General features: G+C 41.2%; 2 non-coding genes and 1 pseudogene across 2 annotated transcripts; 1 reads left to right on the plus strand and 2 right to left on the minus strand.

Annotated features, from left to right (window-relative positions):
* LOC104772580 (uncharacterized) overlaps positions 1-19,299 on the plus strand; it is a 44,191-nt pseudogene that overhangs the window by 20,078 nt on the left and 4,814 nt on the right.
* On the minus strand, positions 770-880 carry LOC147938013 (small nucleolar RNA R71). Its single transcript, XR_015567623.1, has one exon. It is a non-coding gene; the product is annotated as a small nucleolar RNA R71 (small nucleolar RNA).
* On the minus strand, positions 13,340-13,446 carry LOC147938014 (small nucleolar RNA R71). Its single transcript, XR_015567493.1, has one exon. It is a non-coding gene; the product is annotated as a small nucleolar RNA R71 (small nucleolar RNA).

The raw sequence follows: 19,299 nt of genomic DNA on the forward strand, positions 1-19,299 counted from the left end.
GAAAATCATGTTATCAATTTGGCGCTGTTGCCGTTTGGTTGAAAATTTTTTATTACATTTAGGATTTCAGCACTTGCTAGATCAAGTTCTTTTTATCTCAGAAGATTCGGTACTAACTTGTTTACTTTCGTGTTTGTTTTTTTGCATTTCACGTACAACCCGAGACCCCACCCGACCCGTCACTCGATCACCTGGATCGAGTAGGCCTTCGTGTACTCACTCCTTCACTCGGATAACTGATTGTGCATGTAAACATGATCCAAAGGTAGCCAACACTTGAGTCCTTTCATCGACAACATCGACAGACTAAGGTTACCCTGTCAGCAACAAGTACAGCAACCGCAACCAACAACAATTGAGGAGGTCACGAAAAATCAGAATGGTCCACAAGCTCCTCAAGAGAGGACCAACATAGGAGCTGGAGATGCTCCATCTACTCATACTCAAAGGCATGGGATTGTGCCACCCTGCTGTTCAAAACAACAATTTTGTGATCAAAAGTAGTCTCATCCAGATGATTCAGAGCAACAAGTTTCATGGACTGCCAATGGAGGACCCATTGGATTATTTGGATGAGTTTGATAGGCTCTGTAGCCTCACAAAAATCAATGGAGTTAGCGAAGATGGATTCAAGCTCCGGCTTTTCCCATTTTCTTTGCGTGATAAAGCACACGTTTGGGAGAAATCCCTTCCCAAGGAGTCTATCACCACGTGGGAAGCATGCAAAAAGGCGTTCCTCGCTAAATTCTTCTCCAACTCCAGAACTGCAAGGCTGCAGAATGACATCTCCAGCTTTGTTCAGAAGCAACGAGACGTTCAGTGAAGCCTGGGAACGTTTCAAGGGATACACCAGCCGATGCCCGCATATTCAGCAATGCTTCATTGCTTAGTTCACTTAACCGTGGCGTAGTCCCTAAGATTCGGATGTTGCTAGACACCGCCAACAATGGAAATTTTCTCAACAAGGATGTTGATGAAGGTTGGGACCTGGTGGAGAATTTAGCCCAATCTGGTGGACACTACAGTGAGGAGTATGATCGCACGATACGATCATCCGGAGAGGACGATTCAAAGTATAAGGGCGATATGAAAGCCCTCAATGAAAAATTGGGCAAACTCCTCAACCAGCCACAGCATGTCCATTCAATCTCAGAGGAAGACCAATTTCAGCAACAATTTGGGGAGAATACTCAGCTCGAGGATGTGAACTACATGAACAATCAAGGGGGTTACAATAAAGGGTATAACAACTACAAACCAAACCCGAACCTCTCCTACATAACCCTGATGTTGCTAATCCTCAAGGATCAAATCTACCCATCCGCAGTCCAAGGGAACCAAGGACAACCAAAGCCTTTTGTCCAATACAATCAAGGCTATGCTCCTAAGCAGCAGTACTCCAGCGGTTACCACCAACCAATGGCACCACCTAGATTTCCACAGCAGCAGGGATCACAAAGTCAGCATCAGGAGGCTGACCTACATGGCTTGATTCAGCAAATCATCCAAGGCCAAGCATCGAAAATGATGGACAATGCCAAACGGTTTGCCGAGATGAGCACCAAAATCGAATCTGGGTACAATGACCTCAATGCTAAGTACGACTCTCTAAATACTAAGTTGAGATACCTACAGGGTCAACCCATCATACAACCGCCTCCAAAGCATGGCCAGCTACCCGGTAAATCTGTTCAGAACCCAAAGGATTATGCTACTGCCCAAGCAATCTTTGTTGAAGATGTAGATGATTACCTCACTGAGTACAGTGACGATCAAGATGGGGAGGATATGGATCACAGTGGGATCTATGAGCACCAATACTACTTATCCGAGTATCAACCCGATCCTGCACTCGATCAGACCGATCGAGTTTGCAATCGAGCACCAGCTCGAGAATCGCTAACCGATGCATCACTCGAGGATAAAACCGATGCTTTACCCGATGATAGTGATCGGATGAGCCATCGGGCAGACGTCCAGATGACAGATTGATCTCAACTTCCTGCAGCAGGGGAAGGAGAATTGTAGGAAAGATTCAGAGCAGCTCTTGACATCCAATTAGAGGCGCTTGTAGAGCGTATGTCTAACCGGAAAGCCCCCCTCCTAAGTTTTTGTCACCACACGCTCTTAGAGAGGAAATCATCAAAGAGACGGCTCAGCGGGAGATAGAAGTGAAGGAAGCTGTTAAAGAAATTGGGAATGCAATCCTAATGAGTGGAGTATGTTTAGATCCAAAACTGAGGATCGATGAGAAACTAGGGGACCCCGGCTCTTACACTCTGCCATGTTCAATAGGCCTTCGGATCTTCACCAATTGCCAATGCGATTTAGGAGCTTCAGTTAGTATTATGGCACTTTCAGTTGCCAACAAGATGAGTTTCAGCAGTTTTAAGCCAAGTAGCCTATATTTGGTCCTAGCTGATAGGACTATTAGGCATCCGCATGGTGTCCTGGAAAACTTGCCTCTCAGGATCGGAAGAGTGGAGATTCCCACCAATTTCATGATCCTTGACATGGATAAGGAACCGGAAGATCCACTAATCCTCGGAAGACCATTCTTGGCAACAGTAGGTGCGGTGATAGATGTGAAAAAGGGACAGATCAGCATTGAGCATGGAGAGCACATCAAAATGAAATTTGACATTAATAATGGAATAAAAAGGCCATTCATCGATGGTCAGGTTTTCTCCATTCAAATGATGTCAAGGATAATCAAGCATTGCCAAGAAGTTCACACTGCCTTTTCTGTAGAGCCAGGACAAGAACCGGAGAGTCCGTTGAGTAATTCTTCTACAATGGAGAGGATTCTAAAACCTCTCCATCCCAAAAACAATGCTTGAAAAGCATGAGAAGTCAAGTTTAGTGACTTTAAACAAGCTCAGTTGGGAGGAAGTCCCAAAGGTATCCTTTAATCTCTTCTCATTTAATTTTAAGATAGTTTTACCATTTTATTTTTTGTTTCATTTGGATTTTACAATAGTTTTATATTTTCTTTAATTTTTCTTAAAAAAAAAAAGAAAAGAAAAAAAAAAGAAGAGCAAATAATAAATGGAAGTTTTGGGGAACCCGAGACTGTACCCGAATCCGTACCTGACGCGCCTGATCGAGTTCCTATTCGGGTGGCGAGTGAAGTCCGAATTCCCCAAAACCCTAACCCACTCTCGGTGGAGCCCTCGCAAATGCCTCTTCTATTTAAAGGGGCCAAAACTCCCTTCCCCCAAAATTCCAAACCGATAAGTTATCCCTCAACCCTAAAAACTCTTTAGCTTCCATCTTTCTATTTTCTCTCCAAAAGTCGAGTGTTATTAGATTTTTAGGAACTAACCGTATTTATCTCGAGTTTAGCTTTTTCTTCTTTTCAAGGATTCACCCATGGCTTCAAAGATAAGAACCTACAAAAAGAAAGGAACCACTTGTACCTCCGCCGCTGCCAGAACCAGAGAAGGAAGCGACCTTGCTCATGATCCCCAGGGACGAGATGAAGTTTTGCATACCCAAATGACGAGTGGACGTTTCCAATCCCCAACCCGATCCGCCACCCAAGGAGATACTCAAGCACCTGATAATGTGGACACCCGTGTTTGCTCACCGATCCCGTGGCGAGTGCCATCCGCATATCTCCACGATGTAGGGACCTGTCTATGTCGGAGAGAACAGTAACCGACCCAATGGAGGTTGACTCTGACACCAAAGGAGGAAGATGGGAGGAAAGCCGAACCGTCCATTCAAAGAACAGAGCTGCGGTTGCGAGGGGAAAGAGACCGGCTTCAGAAAAGGCCGAGAACGTGGCTGAAAGAGCAGCGAAGGAAGAGGAGGAGAACACCGATGGTGAGAGCCCTGACAACGAAGAAGAGAAGCGAGAATGCACCCGGATGGCATCGAGGAGGCTGAAGCAGAGGGAAGTACAGAGACCGGCGAGGCTGTTCAAGGTTCTCCGCAAGATGAGCTTTGTTGGAACTCGCTATCCTTACCGCGAGACGATGAAACAGTTGGGGATCATGAGAGATGTCGATTTCCTCTTCGACATGTGCCACCTGGGCCAGATGATGCGGGCCAACCTAGAAGCATACGAGGAGGAGACGGTTCACTTCCTAGCCACACTACAGTTACAATAATTTGAAGACCACCCGAAGCTGCTACCCGGTTGGGGGATCGGGTTCATCACCTTCTCAGTGCGCAACAAGGAATATCAGCTTACTTTTCATGAGATGGAGGAGCTGTATGATTTCAAGGCTGGTCATGGGAAAACTATGGAAGTAGACAAGGAGGAGATGAGGTCCGTATAGCTGAGTATAGGGGACAAACATCCTTACGAATCTGCTAAAATTAGGTGCCCTGTACTAAGGTATTTCCACAAGTCTTTAGCCTGCACTCTATTTGCTAGGAAAGAAAAAGGGAATGTAATTGACCATGAGCTTCAGCTTCTAGACATAGCCTTCTGTGGAATCTTGGATAATGCTAGGGATGGTAGACAGCTAGTAGGGGATGTAGCAAACACTAGCATGGTCTTTTTCTTGCTCGATCAGTTCCTGTATTTGAAGTCCTAGGCCATGAAAACTGAGAGGCGAGAAGGATCTGGAGAAATCTCCATAGGAGGGCTGGTTACGCCAATACTAGTGGCTTGCGACGTGCCTCTGAAGGGAGTGGTACACAAGCCGAGATGGCTGGATGTTGTATATCTCACATTGGCGAGATTCTTGGCTTATGAGATGCCAAATAAAAGGTTGCTCTTCAAGTTCGGTCACCCAGCAGCTGGAGCTACTCAGATGATCTTACCCAACGTCGCGACCACAAAAATTCGGCTAGGAGCGAATATAGACTTCATTCCTCCACTAGAGGTGCTGTACAACCCTGAGGGGGATTCTGGAGCTGAAGAGAGAGAGCCAAGAAGGCAAGGATAGGAAGAAGATTCAGAGGATTACGACTTTGAGGAATATGTTTGTTCCCAAAAGCAGCCAGTAGGAGTGAGAGAGGCACACAAGAGGATCGGGTGGTTAAAGAGGATGAACAAGTTCCTAGCCAGGAAAGTAAAAGATTTTACCGGCACAGTCAAGGTAATGGGAGGTCAGATCAGGGAGCTACAAGACAAGGCAAGTTGTGCCTCAGCTCCCACTCCAGCATACGCACCCACATGGATGGGGAGGAGCGGACCACTAGGAGGGATCCGAGGTTTAGCGCCTGCAGAACCTCATAGGGCGTCGTCGTACGAGACACGATCAGAGGAGGATGGCATCAGACTTGATAGGTCACAGAGAAGCCACTCAGATGCATATCCGACACCTCACCCGACGGGTTACACGATTCCCTATCCGATGCCACCATCGAGCACCCATTCGGGTGACCACTCGGGCACCTTCCCTCAGCCTTACCAGATGCCGTATCCAATGCCTTACCCGATCAACCCCTCAGATGCTGGTCCAAGCAGGTCGTCCGTACACATTACCGAGCTCTCTGATGAGCTAACCCCGACACCTGCTGAAGCCGGCGACGACCCTGGGTACACTTTGGCGAGCATGGAGGCTGCCACAACCTCCTTCTTCACCAACCCATGGGGTACTACCTTCATCTGCACCATTGTTTATACCATTGCATTTTGTTTTATTTTCTCTGTATGATTCTCACATTTCTTTTTCAGACTTTTATTTAGACAAGGGACTGTGTAATTTAAGTTTCTTATTTTAAATTTTTGCAATATAGTTTTATTCATTTGAGTCTGCATCTATTTGCATAAAAAATCCAAAAATTTTTGAAATTAAAAAAAAAAAAAAAGTGTTCATGTAGTTGCATTTGCATATTAGGATTGAGTCTAGACTGCTTCATATAGGATTGTTGCATAGGCATTTTAGGGGACAATGATTTAAACCATCTTGTTTAAAGTCCAACCTTAGGATTGAAGTTATAGCCCTTAATCACAGTTCATTGTTGCTTGATCAATCTCTGGAAAAAAATGAAGAATCTTTGTTTAAAACCTTGTGTCTTTTGAAATTTTCTTCCACTTGTGTGAAACTTGCTTGAACATTGTATCATCTCTATATTATTGGACTTAACCTGAACTTAAATTATCTTGCATATGGAATTTGAATGCTTGCTCATGGTAACTCTAAATTTCGGGTTAACACTCCATTTTTGCCAATCTTTTTGCTTAACCCAAAATTATTTTCCTCTATCCTTGAATCCAAACCTTTTCTTTCAAGCCTTGTTGTGAATTGTTGAGTGAGGCCTTTTCAGCTCTGATAGTGCTATAGGTTGTGAAACCTTTAGAGTATTGAGAACGACAAAGAACTGGCTCTTGTTTTAGCTAAGTTTAGAACCATTTGGACTAGCTAATAGACTCGGTTTTGAGAGATGGTGGTTCGCATGCTTATTTGGGGTTGGGTTAAGGATCAAAAGAGAAATAAAAGAAGAGAGTCCCTAAGCTTCAGTTTAATTAGCTCTACGTTTCTAAGTAAAAAAAAAAATAGAAAGAAAAGTCTTGCTACATCCTCCTAAAAAAAAAGAGAAAAAAAAAACGAGAAAACGAAAAAATAGGAGTATAGCAAAAAAAAAAAAAAAGAAAGAGTTGAGAGCTAACTGTTCAAAGTTAAAACCTTAGGGATTGTAAAGAAAAAAAGGGAAGTTAAAAATCAAGGTTGTAGGCGGTTTTGTTCTAGGGTGTTAGATAAAAAGAAAGTGAATGAGAAAAGGGTAGATCATCAAGAGCTAAGCTTTGTATGCCTCAATCGTTCTCAATCTTAGATATTTTTCACAACTGTCTAGCCTTCCTTCTTTTGAGAGTAAGCCACCTAAAGATATTGTATGGAACCTACCTACCAAAAAGCCTTACCCTTAAAACCGAGGGAGCTTGATTCACTTTCCATTTGCAAGAATTCGCAAAACACTTTAATGAACGTGAAAGAGATGTTATTTGGGATTGCAAGTCTTTACTGTTAGTTGGAAGATAAACTAGATCGATACATGGTGATAAGCATAGAAAAGTATTTATAAGTATGTTGATTGATCCTAGCACCATTAAACTATCTTTAAGGACTATAGCTTGAATCCTTCGCTTAGTACTTTGAGGGTATGAGTCCCCACTTTCAAACCTCATCCTCTTACTTCCTTGCTAAAGGACTCGCAAGAGATAAGTTTGGGGGTGTTGATAACTCTAATTTACATGTTTTAGAAGCCCTTTTTCATCCATGTTTTGCATTATAAATACCCTAACCTTAGCAATTTTAGGTCCTTAACCTTAGGAATTTGCATTTAGGCCGTTTAGGGTGCTGCATCGTTGCATTTGTCCATTTTGGATGAAAACATGTGCTTTGGAGCCCAAAAAGGGGCAAGAATGAGGTAAAACCCAAAAATGTACCCGATGGAGCGATTGTGCGAGAAGAATAGTCCAAATCTTGATCCGACCGAAGAAGATCCGAACACAGGAAGAACAATCCGAAACCCTACCCGAGCACCCACACGACTCGAACCTCGTTCATAGTCTCGAGCAGACCTTCGGGCAGAACTGAGCAGCTAAGTAAAAAGGGTTTCCATATATAAACCACCTTCCTTTTTCTCGCCCTAGCAAGCCGACCCCAGAGAGCGAGAGCTACTGAGAGAGAGAGAGAGCGATTTACATTTTCATACTTTGTTAGGAATTGATTCTTACTTCTTTCAACTACCCTTTCAATTTCGATTATGTATTCTATTAGTTTAATCTTTTTTCAATACAATGCAATTCTCATTTGTTTGTATTTTTATGTTGTTTATCATGAAATCTGAGTAGTGAACAAAGTTTCTATGGATAGGTTAGGTTAGTGAGTGTTCTTAATCGATTAGAATGTTTTAGGATTGATTGTTCTTGTTTAAAATTTCCTTCTAGATAAGTGTTCTTAATGCTAGTTTCAGACCAAAAGGTTGAGGCCAGATCGAGGGTATTTTGCCATCGAGAGATGTTTGTTGAAGTGCCTGAATCAACTTATGGTAGAGATTTACTCACATAGCCTAAGAGATTAGATGAGTAAGGAGTTTATTGACAAAAGTGAATTTGATTTTAATGCCTACTTGATTATGTTTCTCCAACGAGAGTTGGGTAAGGAAGTAGTTAAGTCTGATTGTTTCTACCACGAGAGTGGATTAGCAAGGATTATAAATTCATTGTCTAGGGAATAGATTGCTTGAGGCTTGTAAAATGCTCTAAATCGATTAAGAATATCGATTACCCAATCCTTAGGAGCTTTGGTATTTGATTGTTTAAGCTTTTATCCATAACTCGACCCGTTACCCGAACTAGTACTCGATCACCAGCCTCGTGTATATCTTCGAGTTGTTCATCTTTGTGTTCTTGATTTTTTCCTGTTATCCGACTACCCACTCGATCTTGTACTCGAATGCTTGCATCGTGTGCTTAGGCCGTGTGGCTCATGTTTCATCTCCTATTTATTTACTTTAGGTTGATAGTCAAAAGAAACACCCTTACTATTGCTTGGCTTGACTTGCATTGTTCTGATCATATCTTATCTACTAACATCACAACCATTTGGATTGATAACCCTTTGTACTACAACTTCATAGGGAATTGATAGGCTGAGTGAAAATCCTGTTCTCAAAAAGTTTGGTGCATTGAAGAGGTGCATCAAAAACGTGGAATGTTGCTAAACTGATGTCGAAGAAAAAAGGATAATAGTGTGTCTGCGGTTGTTGAATTTGGCGCTGGGAGAGGATACTTAACACAGATGCTAGCAGTTTGCTATGGAATCAATAAGGTGTATCTAGTCGAGAGGAAATCTTATAAGCTTAAGGTTTGTTAAGCTTGCTTTGTTTGTGTTCATTCCTTTCTTTTGAGTAATTTAGCTTATTTCTCAGTCCTCATTTATTTACCAATTCTAGGCTGATCGAATCATTGAGGCAAAAGGAGAACTTATTATTAGAGCATATGAGAATCGATAGTAAGGCTCCCTTAATCCTTGTAAGTTTCTTGTTTACTTGTCCTCGGTTATGTAGTATTGATTAAAAAATAAAATCTTGTGTGTTTATGTTTCAGGTGTTTATACCAAATCGATTTGAGACCTCTTTTTAGGACAAAAATCAATTTGGGATCTCTTTGCAGGACATATTTATGTTTAAATTTTGTTGTTGATAATCACCCATTTGTTATCTTACTGTATCAGTAACTTCAGTGCAGAAGTTTGATGTTTTCATCTATCTTGCTTTTACGTTAGGTCTTGTTGGGTCAGTGCTTGCTAAATAATATCTATGTATCCAATTTTCTTTTAAGGTAATAATATCTATGTCGCACTGCTTATCATCATCTTTCACCCACCATCTAATTTCAAAAAGTGTTCTCTTTTTCCTCTTTACGACGAAATACTGTGTGTAGAGCTTGGTGGCTTCTTGTGTGTATGATGATGTTCTTTGGAATAATAGATTAATGGTTTATACCTCTTGATAGATGGTATTTAGGCAACTGAAACAAGAATTACTTGTCTTATCTATATTTTTCTTGTAGGTTAACAGTCTTAGGTGTGAATTGCGGTTGTTGGGTTCAGGTCCTCTAGAATTTTTATGTTGAAAGTTTTGTATCCCTCTCTGCTATAATCTGCTAGTACTAATAACCCACAGCTCGAGAATCTTGTAAGTCTTCTTGCCATTTTCTGATGGTTCATGTAATCTTGCAGATGCTTATGCCTCTATTAGAACTGGGGATTGTACCATAGATAGAATAGAACATTTAGTGACTTTGTCATTTGCTTTAATCAATTTTGCAGACTTTCACCCAATTGAGTATGTATGTAAGTTTACACTAAACTGAAATCTGGACTCTTTTTATTTTGTCAACCTTGTGTTATTCTTTTGCTTTCCAAATTATGCAAAGCTACTTCAGGTTTTGTGATTGTCTTACCTATTGCTGTCTTGATGCAATTATCTTGTTAATTATTCTAGGTTTCTTTGTTTTTTTTTCTTTTTTTGGCATGTTTTTTTCTTTCTAGTTGTTGGTTTTATATTGATTTATATAGAAAGAAATCAATTCATGGTTTCAAAATTTATTAGTAAAGTTTCTGTTGCAGAATGACCAATGTTTATTTTAGTGATAGATTTTGTACATACAAGCATAAACTCTAGTATGATACTTGTAAAATTTTCAGATAAATGGGCAAAAACTTTCTTTTGGAATGATCTCAAATACTCGGAGGCTACCAAAGCAGAGGAGATTGGTTCAAGAATGTGATCACAGTATGGTGCCACAAGAGAAAGTATAGACGATGTATCAAAGGCTAAGTCTGCTAAGGATAGTATTCTTCTTTTGTATGTTCTAGAATTTTGTTTCTATTTATTGTGATGTTAGTTTTATTTTATTTAAGACTTTATGGCACTTGATGTTATGTAACACTTGATATTATGTAAGACTTCTTTTGGTTAATGTAATATTAATGTTATATATGTAGATGATTTTATGATATATATATCTAAATCTAATTAAATAAATTCTACAAAACAGGATTCAAATATACAAATTACAATATTTCTATAGTTAAAATAACATTAATTTTCTGTTACAAAAAAATGTATTATAGCATTTGATTAGTGTTATATTATAATAATGCTATCGTATGTGGGGATCTATCAAAACATGTCAAAAACGCTATCGTATGTGGGATATCTACTATAGCTGCGGATGTCACAACATTTACGATAACGCTTGTATGATAGCATTTTTTCCTCGCTAACAACATACATGTTTCTTGTAGTGTGAATTGTAACACCCTTATTGTAGAGATTTGTAGATGATGTTCATATATTTTACCTTGTTTTCCCTTAGTTTATTCACATATTTTGCATCTTTTGCTATCCATTTTGACCATTATTGCATAGCTTTAGGACCAATCATGCATTAGAGTTTAGTTGCATTGCATTTGCATATTTTCATGCATAAACAGGTGATTTTGGAGCTTAAGGAGCATGGAAGCAATGCTGAGGAGAAGTGAAGCAATCATGAGGAGAAAGCAAAGGAGTTAAGGCTGAAACAACAAGGTCCGGAGTCCAACTCAACCGCACACTCGACCAGACACTCGACCGTGTGCTGAGGAGGACTCGACCGAGTGGAGAATGCACGAGAGAAGCCAGCTCGACCTGCCACTCGACCGAGCACAGGTCGAGTTGACCGAGCCGTTGACTATTTTGTCTTTTAGTGTTTTTAGGGCTTCCACCTCCTTCCTATATAAAGCCTTGTACCTGCAGCCACCAGGGTGTGCAGCCTTTTTAGAGAGTCAGAAACCTAGTTTTTACTTTTTAAGAAATTATTCCCTTTGTCTTTTTATTTTCTTAGATTTTGTACCCTTTTTAAGAAAACTCTTAGATTCTTCAATATTGTTGGTTCCATAACTTTCAATATATTTAAAATTTGGGTTTGATTCCTTTTGCAACATTGTAGATCTTGTTCTTATCTTTCATTTGATGCAAGTTTAGAGATTTTCTGGGTTTATGACTTTGATGTTCATCATGTGTTCATGTGAGTAGTTCTTTAGGATCTTGAGAATGGGTTAGGCTGGATTGATCTTGTGGTTTGTGTGATTTGGTCAAGCTTGATTGTTGTAGATCTCTTCTAGGCTAGATGTTCTTAATGCTGATCCTGAACTGAGAGGTTAGGGTTTGATTTCAAGCATCTTAGCATCACACCAATGTTTAAGAAGCATAGATAAGGCTAGATCTAGAGCTTACCATTAGGCTTGCTAAGAGATTAGATGTCTTGTTTGGTTTGAGATGTATTGCTTAATGCCTGCTTGTGTAGATTCTTTACTGTGTGAGAACAAGTCTAGAATTGCATAGGTTTGATTGTTTCTTGCCATGAGAGTGGAAGAAACTTGTCTTAGATTTATATGTCTAGAGATTAGCTCAAAGTTTGCTTGAGATTTGTTGACCAAGTTAGATAACCACAATGATTAGTTGAGCCCATGAATCCCTCCTCAAGGCCTTCTTTGTTTATTGATTTTAAAGTCTTAATCTTGTTGCTTGCTTGTTGTTTAATTCGTTCTTGCATTGCTCTGTTTTTATTGTGTTGCTCTGTTTCCCGGATTAATCCAGCTCGACCTTGTACTCGACCTACACTCGGTCGAGTGGTTGCTCGAGTTCATCCCCAGAACTCTTGTTTATGATTTGTGATTGTCCTGTTTCATTCCTATTTGCATTTCTGTTTCATTTACTCATTGTCTTGTTCATTATTGTCTTGCATTAGGTCATCATAGTAGTTTCTATTTCTGTTCTAGCTTCATTACTGTTACAATCATTCGGTTTCATTTGCATTTAGTTCTTAGTTCTTGTAGTTTACTTTCTGCATCTTTATATTTTCATCTTAGGATTGTTAATGACAAGCAATCTTTACATTTGTCTTAACTTAGATTCATATGCACATCTTAATTGTTCACAAACACTCATTTAGGATTGATACCTCTTATACTGCAACAGCATAAGGGGAATTGAAACACCCATCCATCCATCCATTCATATCTCACCATTGCATACATTCATCATCATTCATTCATCACCCACATACAAACCTTGTTTCAATTTGGCGCCGTTGCCCATTTGAGTGTGTTTTTGTGACATTTAGGATCCATATTAGTCTAAGATTAAGTTCGTTTATACACTTGAATCTTCTGTTGCTGGGTTGAAGTTCCATTTCATGTACCACTCGACCAGTCACTCGACCACCACTCGACCGAGCAGTGATCGAGCACTTGATCGAGTCAGAAGCCGTGTACATTTGGACACCACTTCCCAGTCGACTTGACAGCCTAGACGAGCCTGAGCTTAATTGTGAACCTGTTCGAGTCTGTACTCGCATTTGTTGATGCACACAAGGTCTAAGGGGAAAGACAATCTTCAAAGGCCTATTGACAACATCCATAGGAAGCAAAAGGGTTTGGGCAATCAGAGAAGAAGGGTAGTTCAAGTTCAGCAAGAGGATCAAGTGATCATGGAGCAACCAGCTAACCATGAGCAGAGACCTAGGCACATTGGTGCTGGAGATGCACCCAACACCCACAACCAAAGGGCTGGTATTGTGCCTCCAACAGTGCCAAACAACAACTTTGAGATCAAGAGTGGATTGATCTCCATGATTCAAGCTAACAAGTTCCATGGGTTGCCAATGGAGGATCCACTAGATCACCTTGATGAGTTTGACAGAATCTGTGGTCTTACAAAGATCAATGGAGTGAGTGAAGATGGATTCAAGCTGAGGCTCTTCCCATTCTCACTTGGAGACAAGACACACCTTTGGGAGAAGACTCTTCCTACTGGAGCAATAACCACATGGGATGCTTGCAAGAAGGCTTTCTTAGCCAAATTCTTCTCCAATGCAAGGACTGCTAGATTGAGGAATGAAATTTCTGGGTTTGCTCAAAGAAACAATGAAAGCTTTTGTGAAGCATGGGAGAGGTTCAAAGGATTTCATACTCAATGTCCTCATCATGGCTTCAGCAATGAGTCACTCTTGAGTACATTGTATAGAAGAGTGCTTCCCAAGATAAGGATGCTTCTTGACACAGCTTCTAATGGAAACTTCCTCAACAAGAATGTGGAAGAAGGCTGGGAATTAGTTGAGAATCTTGCTCAGTCAGATGGCAACTATAATGAGGACTATGACAGAACCATAAGGTCATCATCAACTGATCAAGAGGACAAGTACAAGAAGGACTTGAAGATGGTCAATGAGAAGCTTGACAAGATCCTTCTTAGCCAACAAAAGTCTATTCACTTCATTGGTGAAGAAGAGATTCCAGTTCAAGAAGGGGAGACTGAATTTGCTGAGTTGTGCTACATGCAAAACCAGGGAGGATTCAAAGGCTACAACCAAGGAGGTTTCAAGAACAACAATCTCTCTTATAGGAGTACCAATGTGGCTAATCCACAAGACCAAGTCTATCCACCTCAACAGCCTCAACAGCAACAACACTATGTCCCCAAACAACAACATCCAGTGTTCCAGCCTCAGTTGTGTCCCCAACCAGGGTTTCAGACTAGCCAAGGCCAAGAACAAGACTTAAGATCAATGATGCAACAATTGTTGATTGGGCAAACACAAGGAAAGATTGAGGAAGCCAAACAGTTTGCTGAGGTGAATCAAAGGCTCACATCCCAGTATAATGATCTTAACATGAAGTTTGAAGGTCTCAGCTCTAGGGTGAAGTATATGGAGAGCAACATTGCCTCTACTTCAGCTCCTAAACCCAACCAACTCCCTCGAAAAGCTGTTCAAAATCCAAGGGAGTTCACTACAAAAGCCATCCATATCTCTGATGAGGAAGTCACTGAGGACAGTGAAGTTCAAGGTGGGGAGGATTGGTCAGTTATTGAAGCTTTGAGTGAAGTTTGTGCAGAGAAATCTGAATCCGCCATTGCACTCGACCAGGTACTCGAGCCAGCACTCGACCGAGTGCCTGATCGAGTGGTCGATCGAGCTGGAGGATCAGGAGCTGTTAAACCTGCTAAGTACATTCCTCCTGCTTACAAACCACCTCTACCATTCCCTGGGCGTTTCAAAGCACAGAAGATTAAGGAACTAAGGGAGATCATTGAGAAAAAAAGAAATGTTGGCTAAGCAACAAGAGGAAGAAAGGGTTTTGAAGGAAGAAGCTTTGGTTGAGAAAAAGGAAAAAGTGTTAGCCATACAAGAGGTCATCATAGCTTACCAAGAAGAGGAGAGAGGACCTGCCTTGGAACAGTATGAACCATATCCTCTCTATAGAGATTTTTTGCTTGATTTGTCAAAGAAGAAGGCTCAAGCTCAAGATGAGAAGGATCTTGAGAACCTTGGAGGAGTGATCATCCCACTTAAGCTTAAGGATCCAGGGCCATTCTATCTGCCTTGTACCATCAGTTACCTTCACTACAACCAATGCCTTTGTGATTTGGGAGCTTCAACAAGTGTGATGCCATACTCCATAGCTCAAAAGCTTGGGAGAACTGATTTCAAATCAACTAACTTCCATGTATGCCTAGCTGATGGGTCAAATAGAGAGGTAGTTGGAAGGTTGGAGAATGTCCCACTCAAGATAGGGAAGGCAAGGGTTCATACAGATTTTGTGGTATTGGAAATGGATAAGGAGCCTGAAGATCCAATTATCCTTGGGAGGCCATTCTTAGCCACTGTTGCAGCAGTTATTGATGTCAAGGAAGGTCTTGTGACCTTGAACATTGCTGAAGATGTAGTTATGAAGTTCAACATCTATAATCCAACCAACCTTCCTACCATTGATGACCAGCCTTTTACTATCAAGGACAAAGGTGGTCAAGGAGGCTTAAGTGATAAGGTAACTCCAAAGGCTGAGCTCCCACTTCAAGAGGATTCTGTGGAAAAGCTTAAGAGGTCATTTCAAGAGTTGACTTGTATGGTTGAGGATCTCCAAGTTAAGCTGAACAAGAGGTCTTTGAGGAAAGCAAGACCAAGGCTCAAAATCAAGAAAAAATATGGTTTGAGTGTTAAGGGTGAGGTTATCAAGGATCAACTTCACAGTGACCAAGAGGTTCCAGGGAGAATTTCATCACCTCCTTGGTATCTAGACCAAGTCTAAGAAAGGAACCAAAGTCAAGCTTAGTGACTTTAAACAAGCTCACTAGGGAGGAAGTCCCTAAGGTATCTTTTGTAAATATGCTTTAATTTCTTAGTAGTTTTGATGTGTTTTCTTTTATGTTTTTGTTGGACAGGCCTTTTCTTGAAAATGTAGATGGGTAAGGAGAGATTTGGACTTAGGCAAGGAGATTCGCAGGCCCACTCGACCATCCCACAAGAGGTACTCGACCGAGCTGGAGAAGGAGTGAGGCTCATTCAATTCCCATTCTTCTAGAATGATCGCGTGGAGGGAGAAAAGGAAGAAAAAATTTGAATTTTCAAATTTGGGTCAAGGAGCTCGACCACGTGCTGGTCGAGTGTGGGGTCGAGTGGCAGCCAAAAGTAGGTCAAAGATTCCCAATTCAAATTTGAATGGTATGGACTCTCCACCCTTGTCTCCTTGTCCCCTTAGCTTCTTTATATAGTCTTTGCACGAGATTATACTTCTCACATTCTCTCATTTGCTCAAAACAATTAAATTCAAGCTTTAAAATCTCTCTCAAAGTTCATCTCTTGCTCAAGCTTTGTTCTTTCAAGTTTTTGGGTCACTAACCTATTAACTTTGAGCTTTAAGTCTATTCCTTCCAGTTCCTTTTGAAAATGTCTTCTAAGATCACTAGGAAGTCTCAACAAACCGCTGCAAGCTGCATGGAATGTCGTGATGCTAACCTTGAATCAAAAGGTGAAGCTGGGAGAGCCACTCGACGCACCACTCAATCGACCACTTGACCGAGTGGCGGTTCGAGCAGCCGGTCGAGCCAGATGCCGTGTCCAAGGAGAGAGCCAGTTGAGGAAGATCCTGAGAGGACTGAAAGTGAGGAGGAAAGGGAGCCTACTCTCAACGAGTTTATGAGGAGACACAAGGCAAAAGGCAAGAGGCCAGCTGTTGAAGTTGAACAAGAGGAGAATGATGAGAATGAGGAAGAAAGTGAAGAAGAAGAGTTGATGGATGATGGAGAGGCTGAGTCTTGTGGGCTGTCAAAGAAGCAGCTTTATGATGCTTTCATGAGGATGGAGTTCTTGGGAACTAGGTATCCACACAAGGAGACCATGGAGAAGCTTGCCATTGATGAGGATGTGAAATATCTCTTTGAGAAGAGCAATCTCACCAAGTTTATGGGGCTTTGCATGGAGGGCTACAAAGAGGAGAGTTGTGAGTTCCTTGCCACTGTCAAGCTGACCACATATGCAAGGATAGATGCTGAATTGGGAGCTGGTCATATTGCCTTCACAATGTGTTTGGTTTTGAGGTTGGGAGCAATAGGAGTTTGATGGTTCCAAGAGAAGAGTTGTATGTTGTGTGGGAAACCATTGGGGACAACAAGCTCTACTCATCCTCCAACTCCAAGAGCTCAAGGATAAGGAGCCCAGTCCTAAGGTACTACCACAAAGCTCTTGCCAACACCTTCTTTGCAAGGAAGGAAACTGGGAACATCAATGAGGGAGAGCTAAAGATGATTGACTTGGCTCTTAATGGAGTAATCTTTCAAGCAAGGAATGGTACCATCATTCTTAGCAGCACAGTGGAGACTGACCTAGGAATGGTGCTCATTGACCACAAAATTCAATTGAGAAGTTGGGTAGGAAAGTTGGAAAACAAAGGGTCAAGAGGAGCACTTACCATTGGAGGCATCATTACTCCAATCCTTCAAGCTGCTAAGGTTCCACTTAGAGGAGAAAGGGTCTCACCAAGATGGATTGACTCAAGCTACCTCACCTCTACCCTCATCTTAGTCAAGGAGATGCATCAAGGAAATCATATTTTCAATTTTGAACTTCCAACACTTGGGAAGAAGCAACTCATCTTGCCTAACCAAGAGCTCACCACCATTCAAGAAGGAGCCAACATTGACTTTTTGCCAGCTGAGGAGCATTGGTTTGATGGGATAGTTCAACCTAGAGTTGAAGAAGCTAGGAATGCACAAATGGCTGATGGGGAGGAGCAATTCTACTTTGAAGATTATGAGCCCAACCCAAGAGATAGTAGAGGAGTGAGGGAGAATAGCAAGAGGTTGACACTTTTGCAAAGATGGGGCAAGTGGAATGGGAAGAGGTTTGATAAACTTAAGAAGAAGGTGGGCAACATGGCTAAGTCCATCAAGGGCTTAAAGAAGGAAATTGCTGAGCTAAAGAGTGGAAACTCATCTCCAAGCCATTCAAGCCCTTTAAGAAGAAGTAGCTCAACTAGAGCACTTTCAAGAGTTGCAAACCCTTTGGAACCAGCTAGGGCTTCGATGTATGAGCCAAATCAGAGGAAGAGGAGCTCAAATACCCGCGAACAACAGTTTTCGAGGCACTCGACCGGGTCACTCGAGCGCCCACTCGACCGAGCACACCCGACGTACTCGACCGAGCACCTTCCAAGATCACCCTATGGCTTCTCACCTCCAGCTGCTTATCCAGGTTATCCATTTTACCCTCCCATGCCACTTCAATACTACATGGATCCAGCTCTCTACCAGCAGTTTTGCCAGCAGCAAGGTCAACATCTTGACACTCGCGGTCCAGCTCGACCCCCCCACTCGAACACGCACTCGACCGAGTCGCGGTTGATGGCCATCGTCGAGCTGCCCCAAAGTCCTTCTCCAAGTCACCAACAAGACCCCAACTACTCTTATGACAGCATGCAGATGGATGTGGACAACTTTTTCCACAACCCCTAAGGTACCACTATCACCTTCACTTGTAAATATCATTGCATTTCATATTGTGTTTTGTAATTTTTGATCTTGAATCCTCAATCCAATTTCTTTCACACAGAGGACTGTGTGATTTAAGTTTGGGGGAGGGTTTGAGATAGCATTTGACATTGTGTTTTGTGTTCTTATTTCAAATTTTTATCATCATCATGTTAGCACTTGCATAAGCATCTAAGGCATAGAAAAACCATAAAAATTTAAAAAATTTTGAAAAAAAATCTTTATAAAAAAAAAGAGTGTTCATGTAGTTTGCATTGCATATTAGGATCTTGTTTAGCATGTTTCATGTAGGATTGTGTAATATTTGCATTAGGGATCCATGATGAGTTTGCCTTGTTAGCTTGTTTATTCAATGCCCAAGTTAATAGTACTTTGATGCTAGTTGAGTAGTTAGAAGCATAAGATTGAACCAAGCCTTGAATTCTTGCATTGCATTTGGTCTAAATTGAAGCATGTTGTGATTTGATGCCATTTCCTACTTATAAGAACCTTGTTTATTGACTTTTAATTATCAACTTGTGCATTGCTTTAAACTCATGGATACCATATACATATTTGGATCATCTTTCTCCTTTCTACCACTCTTGTTGATCCAAGTAGCTGATTAAACCATTAAAATCAGTTTCCCTACTCCTAAACCAAACCTTCTTTCAAGCCTTGTTTATTCTTGAGTGTGTGAGGCCTATTTTAAGGATTGAGCTTGGTAGAAAGTGTTAGGTTTGAACTGACAAGAGTAAGGCCTTGTGTAGTTCTAGTTTGCATTTTTCAAACTAGATAGGACTAGGTGGTTCACTTGTTGGGTTTGGGACTTGGCTGTTATGAAAAAAAAGAAAGAAAAGAGAAAGAAAAAGGGTAGAGTCTTTAAGAGGAGATTGTGTTTAAGTAAAAGTCTAGTGAAAGGATGGGAAGTATGAGATTGTTGAAGTTGGTTCTAGTTAAAGAAAAGAAAGAAAAAAAAAAAAGAAAAAAAAAAGAGTATAGCAAAATGCTTTTATGTCTTAAGCGTAAGAAGAAAAGAGA

Source organism: Camelina sativa, chromosome 9 (genome assembly GCF_030686135.1).
Source record: "Camelina sativa cultivar CO46 ecotype springtype chromosome 9, ASM3068613v1".
Lineage (NCBI taxonomy): Eukaryota > Viridiplantae > Streptophyta > Magnoliopsida > Brassicales > Brassicaceae > Camelina > Camelina sativa.